The sequence below is a fragment of the Macaca mulatta genome, chromosome 2 (assembly GCF_049350105.2).
Source record: "Macaca mulatta isolate MMU2019108-1 chromosome 2, T2T-MMU8v2.0, whole genome shotgun sequence".
NCBI classification, from domain to species: domain Eukaryota; kingdom Metazoa; phylum Chordata; class Mammalia; order Primates; family Cercopithecidae; genus Macaca; species Macaca mulatta.
In genome coordinates this window covers 142,101,055-142,119,074 of record NC_133407.1, presented here as the reverse complement: position 1 = coordinate 142,119,074, position 18,020 = coordinate 142,101,055, and positions in this window count along the sequence as shown.

Below are 18,020 nucleotides of genomic sequence, written 5' to 3'. Positions count from 1 at the left end.
TATGACTAATAAAAAAGGTCAGATTCCAAAGCTGCTCCCTTTGGAATCTGTTCGAGCAGTTTAATAAACTGCTCAAAATAAAAGAGTACATAGGACTTTATTTCATGGTGTGAAAAATTTAGGAAATGGAAAATGCCATTTGAAAGACAGAAGATCCCAGAAAATTAGTACTCTGTCCTCAGAAATCCCTTGAGTCTTGTGCAGGTCTGTTCCCTGCCCCACTCACCAAAACTATTCATATGGTTTCCCAGACAAATTAATGCAGCCTAAGTTAGCCATTTCTTATTACCAATATTAAGAGGTTAAATTTAGCAGTGGGCTTCCATATAGCCAGGCTGACCAGTACAGACTTGATAAGAAGAGCATGTTTATTTCTTTTAAAGCCCCATGGTATGAGCTAAATTGTTCTCCCTTCCCTCTTTTCTGTCATCTTCTCTTCCCTCTCTGCTTTTGTAGAGGCTTTCCTTTGCTTAAAATGCCTTTCTCGGTCTCCACAGTCTAGAAACTTCCAGGGAGCCTTTTCTAGCCCCTGAGTCTGAGAAATGGATTTACCTACTCCGTTTCGGGGGTTTTATAGCACTCTGTTCTTACCATACTCTATCACAACAATTGATTAACTTAGCTGTCTCCAACAAAATACTGCAACCCTTTTCAGAACGGTATCTATGTTGCATTTGACATTGAAGTTTATACTTCATACAATGCACAGAGCAAGCACAGAACAGGCTTCTTGAGAACGAAAGAATAAAGCAAAAGCCATTTCAGGAAGGTACCACATAGGTTTTAAGTTTGTTTTAATCCTTTAAACAAAGATCGGTGAAATTGCAGTAAGTGTCAGTACTTTTAGCAAAGTAATTATACCTATACACATTTACAACTCTTGCAGAAGTTACATTGACATCAGAATAGTCCTCCTACCTTGATGTTTCTATTTGTAAAAAATTAAAAACAGACACAAAGGACCTCACAAGAGCTGAATATTTGCAACCTGTACATTTTGATGTTTGAAAAGACATAGCATGTAACTGCTATGAAGCTCTCATTTTCTGCTAAGTTGAAAACATAACCATATTCCTGAATAGCAGATCAATAGTGCTGGCATAAAAGAAAAGGAGATAAAAATGTTCCTTTGTTTTTATGTTCTCCCCATCCATTCTAACAATCTAAAATACTACTGAGACATGGGGAGAAATGAAGGGATTTCTGAGGCTTTTATGCTTGTTGCTGTCCAATTATTCAGGAGGAGGAAAGTTGGGGAGGTGAGCTCTTGATAATCTGTTTCAAGTCTCTACTCCTGAGATGAAAGAGCAATGTACAATGGCGTAAACCTTTGTATTTAAGAATAAAATATAAACATCATGTAATTGTTCTCATAAATGAGTTTTATAGGATTTTAGAGTATTCCACCCACACCTGGAGCCAAAAAGTATAGGCCAGGCATGGTGGCTCACACCTGTAATCCCAGCATTTTGGGAAGCCAAGGCAGGTGGATTGCTGGAGCCCAGGAGCTTATGACCAGCCTGGGCAACATGGCAAGACCTGTCTCTATTTTTTAAAAAATTGAAGTGTAGATTTACAGGCAAGACAAGAAAGAAACAGGTGGTGTCAGTCATATGAATGATGGGAGGTGGGTTATCTGAATTAGTGAGTTGGGCAGTTTTTTGTCTAAAATGAGAAGGTCAACCAAGGTTATATTTAAAGAATTTTTTCAGCTATAAAAGTATGTAATGTGGTGATTCTAAATCAGCCATGCTATCAGTAGGAAATGAAAATTATCCTGCCTCACATTTGTACAAAACCTTACAAAGGGTTTTCACATCCTTTACCAAATGCAGTCGACTCTTAAGTTTGACTTGATGAAAAGACCCAGGGTTTTATTCTTGAATTACGTGTAGATGCAATCCGTTCATTCCTTTATTTGTTCTGCAAATGGTTTCTACTACGTGCTGACCATGGCACTAACAGTTTAGGAAACAAAAGTGAATGTAATACAGGCCCTATTTTTATAAAGTGTACAGTCTAATAGGACACACATTAAAAATAATACCATAAAATGCAAAGTATAATATACATATTGATATATGTACAGAAATTATATATATAAATATATGCATATATATAATTATAAGTTGTGAAAATGATATAAAAGGAAGAGTCCAATGAGTTGAAATATTTTAGCAACTTGCTGAAAAACAGCAAGTTGAAATATTTTGGACAGGGTTGCTGAGGAGGGCTTGAAGGGCTAACATGTAAACTGAGACCTGAATCATGAAAGTCAGCAGCCTGCCAAAAAGCAGGGGAAGAACACTCCAGGCAGGAGGAATGGCATGAATGAAGACTAAGGAGGAAAGAGGGTGGCAAATGGAAATCACTGAATGAAGGCCAGTGCGGTTGGAGCAGGAGGAGCAAGGGGTAGAGGGGAGAAGAGAGGGTGGGTCTCATACAGGTTTTCTAGGCCACAAGAAAGAGTTTAGATTTTAACCCGAGTATGGTGGGAAAACATGAACACATTTTACATAGGGATTGTATCTCAGTTATTTGCATGACAAACTCGTGGGGTTCTCTTTGGAAAATGGGCTACAGTGAGCAACGGAGGAATCAGGAAAGCAGTTAAGAGAGCTTTTCACTTGTCCAGACAAAGGATGATGGCATGGCAGCTTAGGCTGGGCAGAGGAGAGGGAGGGAAGGGAGCAGGTTTAGGGTACAAGTTAGAGGTGGAGTCAACAGGACTAGCTGGTGCTCTGGGTGTGGGACATAAGAGAGGAGGAGGAATTCCAGGTGACACCCAGATTTCTCTCTTGAGCAACTGAGTTGATTGAAGTGCCTTTTACTGAGACAGGAATGATTGGAGGAGGAATAGATTGAAGATGAGAAGTAGAAACATGTGATTTGGGTTAACTATGAGCTGCCTGTGAGGCATCCATGTGGACATCTGCAACAGATAGTGAGACATACTGGCCCGGGAGCTCATAACAGAAGTCAGACCTGGAGATGAAATGGGAAAATTGTACACAGGAATAGTATTTAAAGTCACAGAGCAAAGGGATATAGAAAACTATAATGAAGCAAATGGTTCTATTCTTTATTGGAAAATTCAGTAAGTCAAGACTCTCAGCCTACCTCATTTGTTTTCAATTTTTTTATTGTGGTAAAATACACATAACATAAAACGTACCATCCTAACTTTTTTACAGGAATATCTGAGTAAATTCTTTAATATACTGTTATCACGTCATACTATGGCCATGAGTATTTTTTTCTGATTTTTTAATTGTGGTAAAATACACATTACGTAAAATGTCCTATCTTAACCATTTTTAAGACTGTAGTTCAGTGGCATTAAATACATTCATATTTTCATGCAATAATCACCACCATTCATCTCCAGAATTCTTTGTCCTGCAAAACTGATCTGACAGACAATGGGAATTATTTTTTAAAATTTTTAAAACTGAAACTCTATACCCATTAAACAATAATTCCCCATTTCTTCCTACCTCCAGCCCCTAGCAACCACTATTCTACTTTCTCTATAATTTTGAGTACTTTAAGTACTTCATGTAAGTGGTATCATACAGTATTTTTCCTTTTGTGGTAAGCTTATTTCACTTAACATAATATCTTCAAAGTTCATCACTGTTGTAGCATGTGTCAGTATTCTCTTCTTAAGGCTGAATAATATTCTATTATACATGTATACCACATTTTGCCCATTCATTCATCTGCCAGTGAACACCTGGTTTGCTTCAACATGTAAGTTATTGTCAATAATTCATCTCACCTCATTTTTAACCAACTGAATCCCACCACTCATCAGCCTGCCGAGAGATGCTTATTAAACACCTCTTATATGCACAGCACTATTATGTGAACAAGCCATAAACTTCTGATATTAAAATTAATACTATTTAATATTCTAATATTCTATAGCAAGTCGAAACTTCTGTGCTTGGTATTTTCTGAACTGAAAACCGTTTTGCTTTGCATTTGATTGGTATTCATCAGAATCACTACAATGTTTGAGGAATCAAATTAGATAACACTGTTCATCAAGTAATTTTCTGCACGAAACTCAAATTCTTGTTCCTTTGATATGCTTTTCTAAAATGGCCAAAGTAATGCAAACATAATTTAAAAATATATACATATATAGTACATATTACATTTAAGATGATTCATTTACATTTATCCTCCCTTTTTATAGGAAGGGAAGGTGGAAAGAATGTGTATAATCAGCAAATTTTCTCTGAGAGAAGCAGTTACATTACCCACAAATAAAATTTACTGCAAAATTATACATGAAAAATTGTAAGGAAAGTATTCACAATTGAAGCTTTACTGTAGGCGTCTATTAGGGAGAAATGTTAGCTAGAAACCCAATTTCCTTGTACAATAACCACAAAAGCAACAAGCATTTCTAATAAGCAACATCACAAAGTTGCCACAAGCCATACTTGCAGATTCAGGATATGTTTTCAACTGCAGAGAATGTTTACAGAACAGAAAGGTCAATGTTTTAAGCAATTTAGTGCATGGAGACAGATTTTATTTTTCAAAGGAGTATATAAACCTTGATATAAGTTGGCATAAAAGATATTAAATGATTATAGTGACTGGGGAATTATTTATTAGGCAATTTTCCCCTTTCTTTTCTGAAAATTGATATTCAAGGTGTCTTTTACCGAGATACTATTTTACACTAGGAAATCCATACTCATTCCCTATTAGAATGAGTGAGCATTTTGTGACAGCATTTGTATAAAAATGACTGTTTTCTATGTTAGAAGGCTGGTCTTCAGAATCCTCCACTTGGCTACAAGTCATGGGCCCATTAATCCCAGACACAGAATTTCTGAAATGAAAATATGCTCCATGGCTTCATTTATTGATGACATCATCTAAGTGTTTTCTCCACAAGGTTATAAATGCATTGCTTGGCCATGTTGAATATTTGCTGATGGAATGCCTAAGTGAAATATGATAATGTTCTGTTCTTCTGTCCTTGTGATTTCAACACATTTCAAATCAAAACATTGGCCTATCAGGTCAGCTGGACTGCATTGATCTTTGGTTTTCCTTTCCCTCGGAGACTCAGTGGAATGGAGTAAGCGCTGCAAAAAAAATCATTTCAGAGGAAGCACTCAGAGTGGGGAAATAAATGCCTTAAATAATGAATAATGATGTTGCTGATACTAATTTTAATCATTTGAACAAGAGGATGAATTTTTTAATGCCATCAATATGTACTTTGGGTTTAAGTTTATAGCTAATGGAACCCAGAAAAATCTAGAAGCAGTCTAATTGGGAGGGTCCCAGGATAGGGAGTTGCAGTGGACCCAAAGGGTCACTCAATTCCATGAATCACCTTTGCTCTCAGTCAACAAGCCACGGAGAAGTCAGCCTCAGACCTGCACATACCTGATGTGATTGATATGTCACATGTTTCCCAGAGAGAGGATCCCAAGGACTAGAGTAGAGCACACTTTATTGGATTTTTAAGAGAATAATTATAATACAGCTATGGGGTAAACCCCTTACTTTATAACATTTTTCCTTTCAATCCGAGTTTACATAATTCTAGGCAGTAAAAATTGTATACCTTAGCCATCATAGACTAGGTCTGTAACTTCCTAGGCAGGTCCAATTTCCACTAAAACCCCTAAGGATTTGTTTTCTTCATTTTAACAATCTCCTTCCACTCCCTTCTCCCAGTCTCTTTACAATTCCTCCAGCATTTCCTCCAACTCTGATCCATTTATTAAATGATACATCAACATGTAAAGCTCCACATATCTAGTGTGTAGGGAGATTGCACTAAATGGAGAACAAATACATGCCCTCGATACGATGGAAGGGCAAGGTTTCTATGGTTACTTCTGATACCAAGCTTCTACTTATGTAAATTGTCTTCTGTGTAAATGTGGAAAAGAAACTGGCCTCTGAGGATACTTAACCAACATTCTCAAAAGACTTCATTCAAAGTCTAGTTTTCAGCTGAATGAAACCTCGCCTCCTTTTTCTGCTTTCCCAGTTGTCTTTTGAAGTCACTTTGTTTATATTCGAACATTCTCCTTTTTCTAGTCCTCCCATAGTCCCCTGTGTGAATTGGTGAGATGGGGATGATTGAATAATAACTAGAAGTCATTTTGTATTTGATATATTACCAAAGTCAACTGACAGTTGAACATTTTTGAGAGATTGTGATGAGCAGGTAGTATATATAGAATGAGTACCCAGGGGCCCAAGCATATAACTTAGTGAAGAAAAATATGGTCATGGTCATCAGACAATTAAAGGGTTTTAATTTCACTACTACTCAAACTGTCAAAAATCATACCAGAAGTCGGGCATGGTGGCTCACGCCTGTAATCCCAGCACTTTGGGTGGTCAAGGCGGGTGGATCACATGAGGTCAGGACTTTAAGACCAGCCTGGCCAATATAGCGAAACTCCGTCTCTACCAAAAGTACAAAAAAGTGAGCCAGGCATGATGGCATGCGCCTGTGATCCCAGCTACTCGGGAGGCTGAGGCAGGAGAATCACTTGAATCCAGGAGGCAGAGATTGCAATGAGCCAAAATCACGCCACTGCACTCCAGCCTGGATGACAGAGCAAGATTCTGTCTCAAAAAAAAAAGTCATACTATTCCGTTTGTTCAAATAATTTTTTCTCTGTGTTTGCCAGAATTGTAGAAGAGAGACTACTTGGGAGGAAACATCCTTTAAAAGCATATTTACCATTCATGAAAAGACACCATGAAGATAGTAAGAGGGCAAGCCACAATTTATATATAATCTTCTGTACCGTGTATATCATGTATATATGAAAATGAGTTCAAATTCAGAATACAAAAAGAATTCCTACAAATCAATCAGAAAAAGCCAGACAACCCAACTGAAAAATGAGAAAAAAAAAAACTTGAACCAGATGTATCAAAGAGAGATTGTCAAATGGCAATAAATATATGACAAGGTGTTCAACATCATTAGTCATCAGGGAAATGCAAATTAAAATCACAATGAGGTACTATTACACACACACCAGCATGGTTTAAACAAAAAACAAAACAAAACAAAACACAGTAGTCCCTTATCCCTGGTTTCACTTTCTGTGATTTTAGTTATCTGCAGTCAACATCAGGTCAAAAATATTACATACAATAAAACATTTTGAGAAAGGGGGACCACATTTATACAAACTTTTATTACAGCATATTGTTATAATTGTTCTATTTTATTAGTTATTGCTGTTAATCTCTTACTCTGCCTAATTTATAAATTGAACTTTATCATAGGTATGTATGTGTGGAAAAAAAATAGTATAAATAGGATTCGGTCCTATCTGTGGTTTTAGGCATCTACTAGGGGTCTTGGAATGTATCCCACATAGATAAGAGAGTACCACTCTGCCAGGTGTTGGCATGAACATGAAATAAGTGGAACTCTCATGTACTACATCTGGAAGCACATACTGATACACTCTGGGAACATTGTCTGGTAGTGTCTATTAAGCTGAACATAAGCATGTCCCATGACCCAGCAGTTCTACTCCTAAGTATACACTCAACACAACTGCCTGCAATGGTCACCGAAGTACTCGCACAGGAATAATTAAAACTGTGTTGCTATTGAAAGCCCCAAAGTAGCAACTGCCTAACTTCCTTCCTTCCTTCCTTCCTTCCTTCCTTCCTTCCTTCCTTCCTTCCTTCCTTCCTTCCTTCCTTCCTTCCCTCCCTCCCTCCCTCCCTCCCTCCCTCCCTCCCTCCCTCCCTCCTTCCTTCCTTCCTTCCTTTCTTCCTTTTCTTTCTTTTCTTTCTTTTCTTTTTCTTTCCTTTCTTTCCTGTCTTTCCTTTCTTTTCTTTCTTTTTTCTTTCTTTCTCTCTCTCTCTTTCTTTTTTTTCTTTCCAGAGTTTTGATCTTGTTGCCCAGGCTGGAGTGCAGTGGCATGATTTCGGCTCACTGCAACCTCCACCTCCCAGGTTCAAGCGATTCTCCTGCCTCAGCCTCCTGAGTGGCTGGGATTATAGGTGCGTGCCACCACATCCAGCTAATTGCTTTTATTTGTAGTAGAGACAGGCTTTCATCATGTTGGCCAGACTGGTCTCAAACTCCTGACCTCAGGTGATCCACTTGCCTCAGCCTCCCCAAGTGCAGGGATTACAGGCGTGAGCCACCGAGCCCGGCCTCTACTGTCTTTCAAACATTGGATGGATAAATAAATACATACATTGAAATACTATGGAACAATGAAAACAAACTCCTGATACTTTTATGAATAAATCTCATGAACATAATATTAAGTCAAGCCAGGCATAATTGAATTACTACATATTTCTAGTTATATAAAGTTGCAGCATAGGCAAACCAATCTATAACGTTAGAGGTCAGGGTAAGCTTACCCTCTAGATAAGGATAGTCTCTGGGAGGAGATAGAAGAGGGTTTTGGGGGTGTTGGTAATATTTCCTTTTTTTGTTCACTTTGGGAGTTAAATGCTTACACTCACTTCACTAAGGAAAGAACATCATCTTTTAACTCTCACTCCTATCGGAGGATTCTAAGAGAAGCTAGTCAGGAACCATGGTGGATCTTTTAAGTTAAAGAAGACTGTCTAGGGGTGTGACGTGAAACAAATACCTAGAGCAAACAGAGTCACTTAACACAAGCAGCAAACAGAGTCACTTAACACAAGCAGCCGATGCTCCCACCGCCCCCCAGGTCTTCCTGGCTTTGCATGACCAGATGGTAGAGGGCCCTACTGTGCCAGCCCTTAAGTCCAGCCTTGATGGTTTTTTGACAATTTTCTGATGGCACCTCAGATCAGGGCTGGCTTTGCTTCCTCCTCACCCTGCTATTCAGTTTCTTGACACAGACACAACTTACCTTGCCTGTAATACGGTGCATCTGAGATTCAACAATTCTCAGCCACCACTCCCAGCTAGCCAGTCCTGAGAGTGAGGACTTTGTCAAGTGATTTTGGAAAATGAAAGAATCTGATCGATTTTGGCTAAATTTTCAACCTCTCTAGGATGCCAAACTAAACTTGTCTATGGCAAATCAGGAAATCAAGACCTATAATTTTGGCGCCTAACTGGCTAAACTTCTGAAAGGCAGGAGGCTGAAATGGCAGTGACTAGAGAAACGGGGATTAAATGAGAAGATAGCAGTCAATGATTCCCCTGACCCAGGAATTCCACCACTAGCTGTAAAGTTTACCTTGAATAAGTTAGACTCATAGAGTATAACAGAAAACAACTTTATTCTTTCTTATCCCTGTCCCTTCAAGCCTTCTGTGAAAGTGATTCTCAAGCTGTGGTCCCTGGGCCAGCAGCATCAACATCACCTGGAACTTGTGAGAAATGAAGATTCTCAGGCCCTTCCCTATACCTACTGAATCAGACATCGGGTGTAGCGGGGGAACACCACAATCTGTCTTTAAGGAGCCCTCAAGGTAAGTCTAGGACTTGCTAGAATTTGAGAACTGGCGTTTTGTTAACTTCGGTCTTCAGTGTACGTGTTAGAAGCAAACAGGCTTGTGGTATAGTTTAGTATTCTTTAGTTTCAGATGCAGGGGAGAGATATCTAGCAACAAAAAACAATCAGGACAATTAAGATGTTTCAAAGAGTGTTCAAGGCACCAAAAGGTTGAAAGGACCTTAGGCTGCACATTAATGTCACCAGAGGAGATTTTTTTCTAAATGTTCCTCATCCAGACCTCATCCTCAGAGATTCTGATTTAACCAGTTCTTGGTGAGGTCACTTTATTTTTTTTTAAGTGCCTGCCTTAGTAGGTTCAGGCTGCTATAATGGAACACCATTTGTGGAGTGTCTTATAAACAATAGAAATGTATTTTTCATAGTTCTGGAGGCAGAAAGTCTGAGATCAGGGCGCCAGTGCGACCACATTCTAGTGAGGGTCTACTTTCCTGTTCATAGATGGAATCTTCTTGTGACCTCACATAGTAGAAGGGACAAGAAAGCTCTCTGGATCTGTTTTATAATATCACTAATTCCAGGGATGAGGCTGTTGCATTTGTGATCTAATTATCTTCCGAAGGCTCCAACTCCTGAAATCATCACAGTGTGGGTTAGATTTCATCATATGAATTTTTCAGGGACACAGACCTTCAGTCTATAGCAGTGTCCCTAACCCTACCAATAAAATACAGCCAGGGTTATGAATTAATAATATTGATCACCAAAACCCTTAAGCCTGCTGATGTGATTATTCTTGTTTTGGAAAAGTTGCTTCCCAGGCCACTGGTTCCAGTATTCAGGTTTATGTTCACCTTCGTATCTAATCAAAGTCTTTCTTCCTGTGATTTGACTCATTTGGATCAAATATTCATTGATTACCTGCAATGTAACCAGTGCAACTATAAAATGGGTATCCATCGCCTCCCATCTGGTCCATGTGGTTCTCATCTGGTTTTTCAAGAGTATGAAAGAGTTTTTTTGTGTGTAGATGAGTAATTGGAATTCTAGGGTCAACCAATGCTGAGTTTGTGTGCCAGACCCCACCCTGATTATGCATGAAGTGATCGTGAGCAAGTAATTTAGCCTCATCCATCAAAGGAGACTAATACAGTACCAACTCACAGTACATTGTAATGAGAATTAAACTAGCATGCGCAGGAAGTTCTTAGCTCAGGACTTGGACACTGGCAAGCTCTCAGTGTACAGTTGCATTTCTGAGGGCACCTTTCAGGCCTTCAGTCATGTCCTCACCAGCTGCCCTGGAATTAGACTCTGTGAGCTCAGTCCCTAGCCCAGCTCACCCCTACATGCAAGCCCTATGATCACCATGTTATGCAACCTCTCTGAGCCTCAGACTCTTCACCTGTAAAATTCTCACCTGATATGAGAGTTAAATAACTCCTAGAGATCATTTAACCCAATGCAAATCATTTTTCAACATAATTTCATAGACCGATAGCACTTTAAAAATCATTTTAGGACAATTATTTAAGATCTTTCTGGATTTCCATCCCTGTGTTAGGCCATTCTTGCATTGTTATAAAGAATTACCTGAGACTGGGTAATGTATAAAGACATTTTATTGGCTCACATTTCTGCAGCCCGTACAGGAAGCATGGTGCTAGCATCCACTTGGCTCCTGGGGAGGCCTCAGGGCACTTTTCCTCATGGTAGAAGATGAAGTGGGAGGAAGCAGTTCACATGGGGAATGCAGGGGCAAGAGAGAGAGTAGTGGGGAAATGCCACATACTTAAACAGCCATATGTCATTAGAACTCACAGTCATGAGGACAGCACTAAGCCATTAGGGACCTGCCCCATGACCCTACTTCCACCCTTGGGGATTACAATTCAACATGAGATTTGGCAGGGACATATATTCAAACTATATCAACCCCCTAGATTACTGACCTTCCATTAAGTTAGTATTTGGGTTGGGATTGGGGTTGGGAATAGTGTTGAGTTAGTATAAGGATTAATTTAGACATAATTAATTGTGTTCCAGGGGATCTGGATGCAGGAGGAAGCAAGCTGACTTTACCTCTTGCCAGTTTCCTCAGTCCTGCCTGATGCTTCTCACTTTTTCCTACTGGGCTTTCACCTCCCTTCTCCCGCCAAGATATCTTCTTCCTTTCATAGCCCTGTAACTCTTACTAGCAGTACTGAGAGACACAGCCCTGGTGGACAAGTACTCACCTTCCTTTAGCCCTAGACAGACTTGATCTACAATCCATCTCCAGTTGCCCTTCCTTGTCTCCTTACTAAGAACTAAATCCTCCTGATGTTCCGAAAACAAGCCACTTCCCTTCAAAGGTGGTTAAACTCTTTCAAACCCCCTAAAACCTCCTCCTTCCTAATGGCTTCTAACTTGAGAATGAATACCAGTCTTTCTTTTGTCTCTGCTTAGAAATTAAAACATCCTTTAAGCCCATCTGTGAAGCAACCAATTCAATTAAATTTTGAGTTAAGTGCACATGAAGCATAATTGAGAAAAGACAAGAGAAGCTTGCCTTAAGAAATGATGAGGAATTCTTGGTGACTGTAGGACTACATGCATTGTGATTTTCTGCATTCCAAATGTGCCTGCTATGCATGAGTCACACTGTCTTATGCCACTTTGTGCAAACTGTTGTCAGTGCTTCTAGGCTGATTTCCCTGTATCTGGGCATGAACGACTGTTCAGGATAGTTAATGGGAGTTCCATGTGTTCCCTGATTGGAGAAGTACTGAGGGAAGAATTAAAGGGATTATCCTAAATGCATTCATTAAAAAGATTTGAATGGAGTCAGAAGTCTAGTGTGATTCAAACCAGAGCCAACATTTTTCTTTATTCCCAGATCTTACTAGCAATGTATTATGAAACAATGATTTTGCTGATAATCAGCTACTAACTAATCCAGGTTGGTGTTGTCAACTTCTTGGGTTACCATAAAAAACTGTTATATCTTAGAGCAGTTCTTCCCAGTGGTCCAGCCCTTACTAGCCTTCCCAAATTAGTTGGACTTCCTGCGTTTTAAGGTTTGAAGGTCATGCAGCCTAGCTCTTGGTAAAGCATGAATTCCCTCTGCAATATCTCCCTATGTGAATATCCAGGCCATTCCGGAAACCTGGTAAGGCCAACTCCATTTAAGGTCTTTTTAAGGGGTAAAGGCTGGTCTGAGAAGTACTGAATGCTGATTTAAAACACAGTGGCTCTTCCCATTCAATAATCAGGCCTTTTTGGATCCTTACTGCAACATACCTGTTTCCATTGCCATGTTCCATCTTGCCAAATTCTGAGTCCACTTCAGCCCCAACTTTAATACGAGCCTTCAATACCTCTGTTCAATGACCCCTGGATGCTATCCAAACCAGCTTTGCTTCCCTTGGATCCTGTTCTGCCTGCCTCCTGCCCTCCACCTCTACTTATGTGGAGGAATTAACAGAGCTGATGATGTGTCTGCCCTGTTTCCATTTAAGAGAATCAACCCCATCACACCTAGCAGGTCAGCTGTGGGATCACTGCAGACAGGGAATTCACCCCCACAGGGGCAGCTGATTATATATTTAAGACCCCTGATTATTAAATTTCCTTTCTAACACTGAGCTCATGCTGCATCTCTGCAGTGACAAGACACCATAGCGATTAAGCACAAGGGTTTCGATGTCCTACTAACCTGGGTTCTGATCCTAGCTCCACCACTTCCTTGATAACCAGGCCTTTGCCAAACTGCTCAATCTGTCCACACCTCAGTGTTCCAGTCTTTAAAGTGGAAATGGTAGCAGTAAGCACTTAACAGGGATGTTGTGAATATAAATGAGGATGTCTATAAAGCATTTGGCAGCACGTGACTGGCATATACAGTTTTTTACATTTTTCTTGTCCTAGCTGGGTTGCTGTTTTTATTCTGCTTATTCCTCTTAATCTTTCTCATTAGAATCATGTAATAAGTTCAAATCTTCCAAATAACAGTATTTTATTTTCTTGAAGACAACCTTCATATACCACCAAAGGATGAGTTTCTTTTACAATGAAGATTTCTAATACTTTATTCATTTATTTTGTGAAACAGATTTTAATTCCTTCCATATAATGTAGAGGATCATAGCATGTGTTATAGACTCAGACGAGGGAAGTTTAAATATAACTTCCACTTCTTATTAACTGCAGGAATTTGAGCAAATCCTGTAGTGTCTCTTTTGTTAAAGGTAGTCTAATTTTGAGCTGAGGTTTATTTGAATGTAGTCATATCCTTCTCTTCCTCACATTTAACTTACCATCAAAACCCCAAGTCTTTTTCATATATGTGACATATTTTTACAATTGGTGTTTATTTTAGGAGATGGTAAAGTCAAATAAGGGGTGGCAGGGAAGAGGGGTAATCTTACCCTGGGATCCCCTAAAGGGAACAAGAATAGGGGAAAGTCAAGAGGAGCAGGAGACAAAAGAGCCAAAAAGATAGTACAATATCCTACCTGCCTCTACATAGCAGCAGATATGACTGATTGCCAGATCTTGTAGGTCCACCAGTCTCTGAGAGGCTACAATATAAACAATTGCTTCTCAGAACCATGCAGAAATGAGATATATTGATCTACTCATGTCAGTTTCCATTTGCAAAGGCTTGCTCTATGGCACATTGATTCCTCCACACTTCCAAGTTGTATATGCATGGACACTGATACGGTTTGGCTGTGTCCCCACCCAAATCTAAAATTGTAGCTCCGATAATTCCCACGTCATGGGAGGGGCCCAGTGAGAGGTAACTGAATCATGGGGATGCATCTTTCCTGTGCTGTTCTCATGATAGTGAGTAAGTCTCACAAGATCTGCTGGTTTTATAAAGGGGGGTTCCCCTTCACAGGCCCTCTTGCCTGCTGCCATGTAAGACGTCTCTTTGCTCTTCCTTAGTCTTCTGCCATGATTGTGAGGCCTCCTCAGTCATGTAGAACTGAGTCAATTAAACCTCTTTCCTTTATAAATTACCCAATCTCAGGTATGTCTTTATTAGCAGCATGAGAACAGACTAATACAGATGCTAACCAGATCATCAGCTATCCAACTCCCAGAAGGAAGAAACAGGTGTCTGATGCAGGCAAGGCATGGTCAGTTGTGCCCATATGAAGCTGATCAGAAAATATAACGTGCTTGTCACATGAAAAACAGTTAGGACTAGAAAAAATATCCAGGACTCTGGAGACCAGTGAGACGAAGACCCTGCCAATATCAAGGTATATCACAGGTGTTGTTATACTCATGCAACTGATGTTTTTAACCTACATTAGGGCTACACGTGTGCCATTACATGTCTTCTTACTAATTTTACTCTCCTTCCAACTTCACGATGTTGTGTTGATTCTGTCATTCAGTGTAGTCACCATGCCTAATATACTCACTGCAGTGTTGCATCTGGGTCTATGAAACACTATAAAAAAAATGTTGAATGAGATGGGACCCTGTCAGGCATTTCACCTTAGTGTTTTTCATCAGGTTTCTATAAGTTAATGAAAATTTATGCCTTCATTGAAATTAAAGGAATCTCAAAAATCACAAGAATTTCAAAAAATCACCCATTTTGCAGTATGGCCCCTCAAATATGCATACATAGCACCAGCTTTAATAAAAGGAAATAGACATTAAGCTCTTCTAGTATTTAGATTTCTCTCAAAATTGGCTTAACTATTGTCCCAAACATATCCAACCTTTGCCTTCCAGTCGCATGAACCAACCATTTAGTTGTTCGAAGAAGTTTCATGCAAATACAGCGTCAAACTGGGCAGACAATAATTCCTACTTTATATGACACAGCTCCTCATGTTTGATCTAATCACTTTCATGAATCCTCAGCAGCAAGGATACCAAAATGCATGCAAGGCTTACAAGCACTTTGAAAGACATTTAAGCACATAAGAATCCCCTGACATTTTATTTTTATAAGCATTTCTATGTAAGTTATACTGATGTATTTATATAAATATTTCTATGTATTAATCCTCCAATTGGCCATTTTTAATAAAATATTAAAAGGATGGAAATATTGGAAATCCCATTTATTGGGACTATAGAGTAAATATAAATAATAAAACTAATTTTATTCACTGTATCTCATAATGTATGACTATTTTCTGTATTTTTTCTCCTTTTAACTCAGTTTGAATTCAAATATTGAGAAATGCACCTTCAGCAACAGATATTGTTTAAAAGTTAAAGGTAAAAATACAATATACAAAAATGAGATTCCATCATTATAGCTGATGAATAGTTATATTCCTTTCCAGGAATGAGGAAGTGTCCACGGTAAGGAAAGTAACAAAGTAAAGAAATAAGAAAGCATTTCCTTACATTCTTCTTGCATACCTTAAATATAAGTTGGCATGGAGTTCTTCCAGATTAATTTCCATGATAAGTCATCATGTTATCAAGTTCTAGAACAGCAGGAACATGTCAGCCCAATTGACTCTAAGTGGTACCTAGCCATCCACAAAAAGGCATTAATAAATCTTTTGAAGACCACAGGCGATGCAGAGACTCTCATTTTATTTCAGATCTATCAACATTCGTTCTGTTTGCTTACAATTGACAAAACACTCTTATGTGCATTGCCTCATTTGCTCTCCACAATTATCTGGTGAGGTACGCAGGGAAAACATAATCCTTATTTTACGAATGGATAATCTGAAGTTAGTAGTGATCGTGTTCAGCAGGTATTTGACTCTAAATAAATAAAGATGAGAATGTCTGGGATATTACAAATGTGGGGAATTTTACAAAAGACTCATAAGTGCGTATTGAGATTTAAGACTGAGATTATTTAATTTTATTTTTTGTTGCCTCAAATAGAATAGACAATAGAAGTAAAATACTGAACGTTTTCAGTGTATAACAGTTATCACACAGTGAACCACATTTAATGGTGTTGTACATGTACTAGTTGTCTAAAAACAGCATTGGTTAATAGAACATGACCAGGAAAAAATATCATTAAATGGAAGATATTTCTGACACTAGAGAGATTCTAAGATGTCTTGGGGGAAAATAAATCATAAAGATATTATCTCATTTGTAAACATGACCTCTCCCTCAACTCTTATGCCTAATGGGGTGCTGCTAAATGTTTACCAACCAACTCCTGGGGGGAAAAAAACCCTGACTTGAGCATTTGCCAACTTCTAGGGTATAAATACTCTCACTATGACTGACTTCCAGTTACTAATAGTTTAATAACTGGCTCATAAAACTCCTGCAAATCTGGTAATTGGTTCTCATAAGCTGGTACAAGCTGGCCAGCACACTACCATGTACAGTGTTATAACTGAACACTGAGCATGTCCATGTACAAATGATAATCATCTAAGACCTCTTATGCCAAAATCTGAACTCCTGAAACCCCCTGTCTCACAGCCCCCTAACATACGTACCTCTTCTGCCTGTGGTCTTCCCTGGCTCCGTTAATGACAACCCCATCCTTCCAATGGTTCACACCAAAATCCCTGACACCATCCCTGATGCTTTTGTTATTCTCCTTTTCAAATCGGTCAGAAAATCTAGTAGGTGGCTACCTCAAAATGTATGCAGTGTCCAGTCACCTTTCATAACCTGCTAACACCCAGATCCAAGCCATTACAATCTCTTGCCTGGTTTATTGAACTAGCCTCTTGTATTTGTCAGTGTAAAGCTCCCTAGAGCTGTAACAGAAAATGGTAAAAAATATCCCGGACTCTCAGTGGCCTAGCATGGTAAACGTTTATTTCTCATTTACATCTCTGTTTTATACGGGCTGGGGGCACTCCTGGGTAGCTCTTCTCTACCTAAGTGATGACTTAGGGACCCGCCCTGCTTCCATCATATGCCTCTACTGTTTGAGTTCTTGGCTTCCAGCCCCACAGGCCAAAGGGAGCATATAAAAGCATGAGACCTTTAGGGGGCAGATCTGGAAAGAAGATATATCCATTCACATTCTGTTGTCTACTTCAAGACATATGACTCCACCCAGATACCAAGGGGCTGGGAAATGTAGGCTTCGTGTGTACCTGGAAGGAAAACAAAGCTGTTTTGGTCAACATGTAACATTGTATGTATCAAACCTCCTAAATGATGTCTCTGCACCCAACCTTGTCTCCTCTAATCTATTCTCAACACAGCAGCAGCTGAACTACCTGTTTCATGATCAAACTAAATCAAACGATACGCTCCTCTGCTTAAAACTACCCAGTACCTTTATAACTCATGCAAAGTTTAAAAAAAAACAAGGTACCTCAATGGCTGTAGAGACACCTCATGGCCTGGCTCCTGTTTCTTTTCCAGTCTCATTTCCTACAACTCTCCCCTACACTCACTCTATTCCAACCACGCTGAAATCTTTGCTAGTCCATTGACATGCTAGGCACACTACTGCCTCAGCAGCTTTGCACTGGCTTTTTGTTGGATACCCTTTGCCCAGATATCTACATTGGTAGCTCCCCCTCCTTCCACAAATATTCCTTCAATGTCACCTTCCTTAGCCACCCTATTTAAAAGGTCAATTCTTGTTCAGTTCCCTTTACCCCATCTGTATTACTTATCCACTTT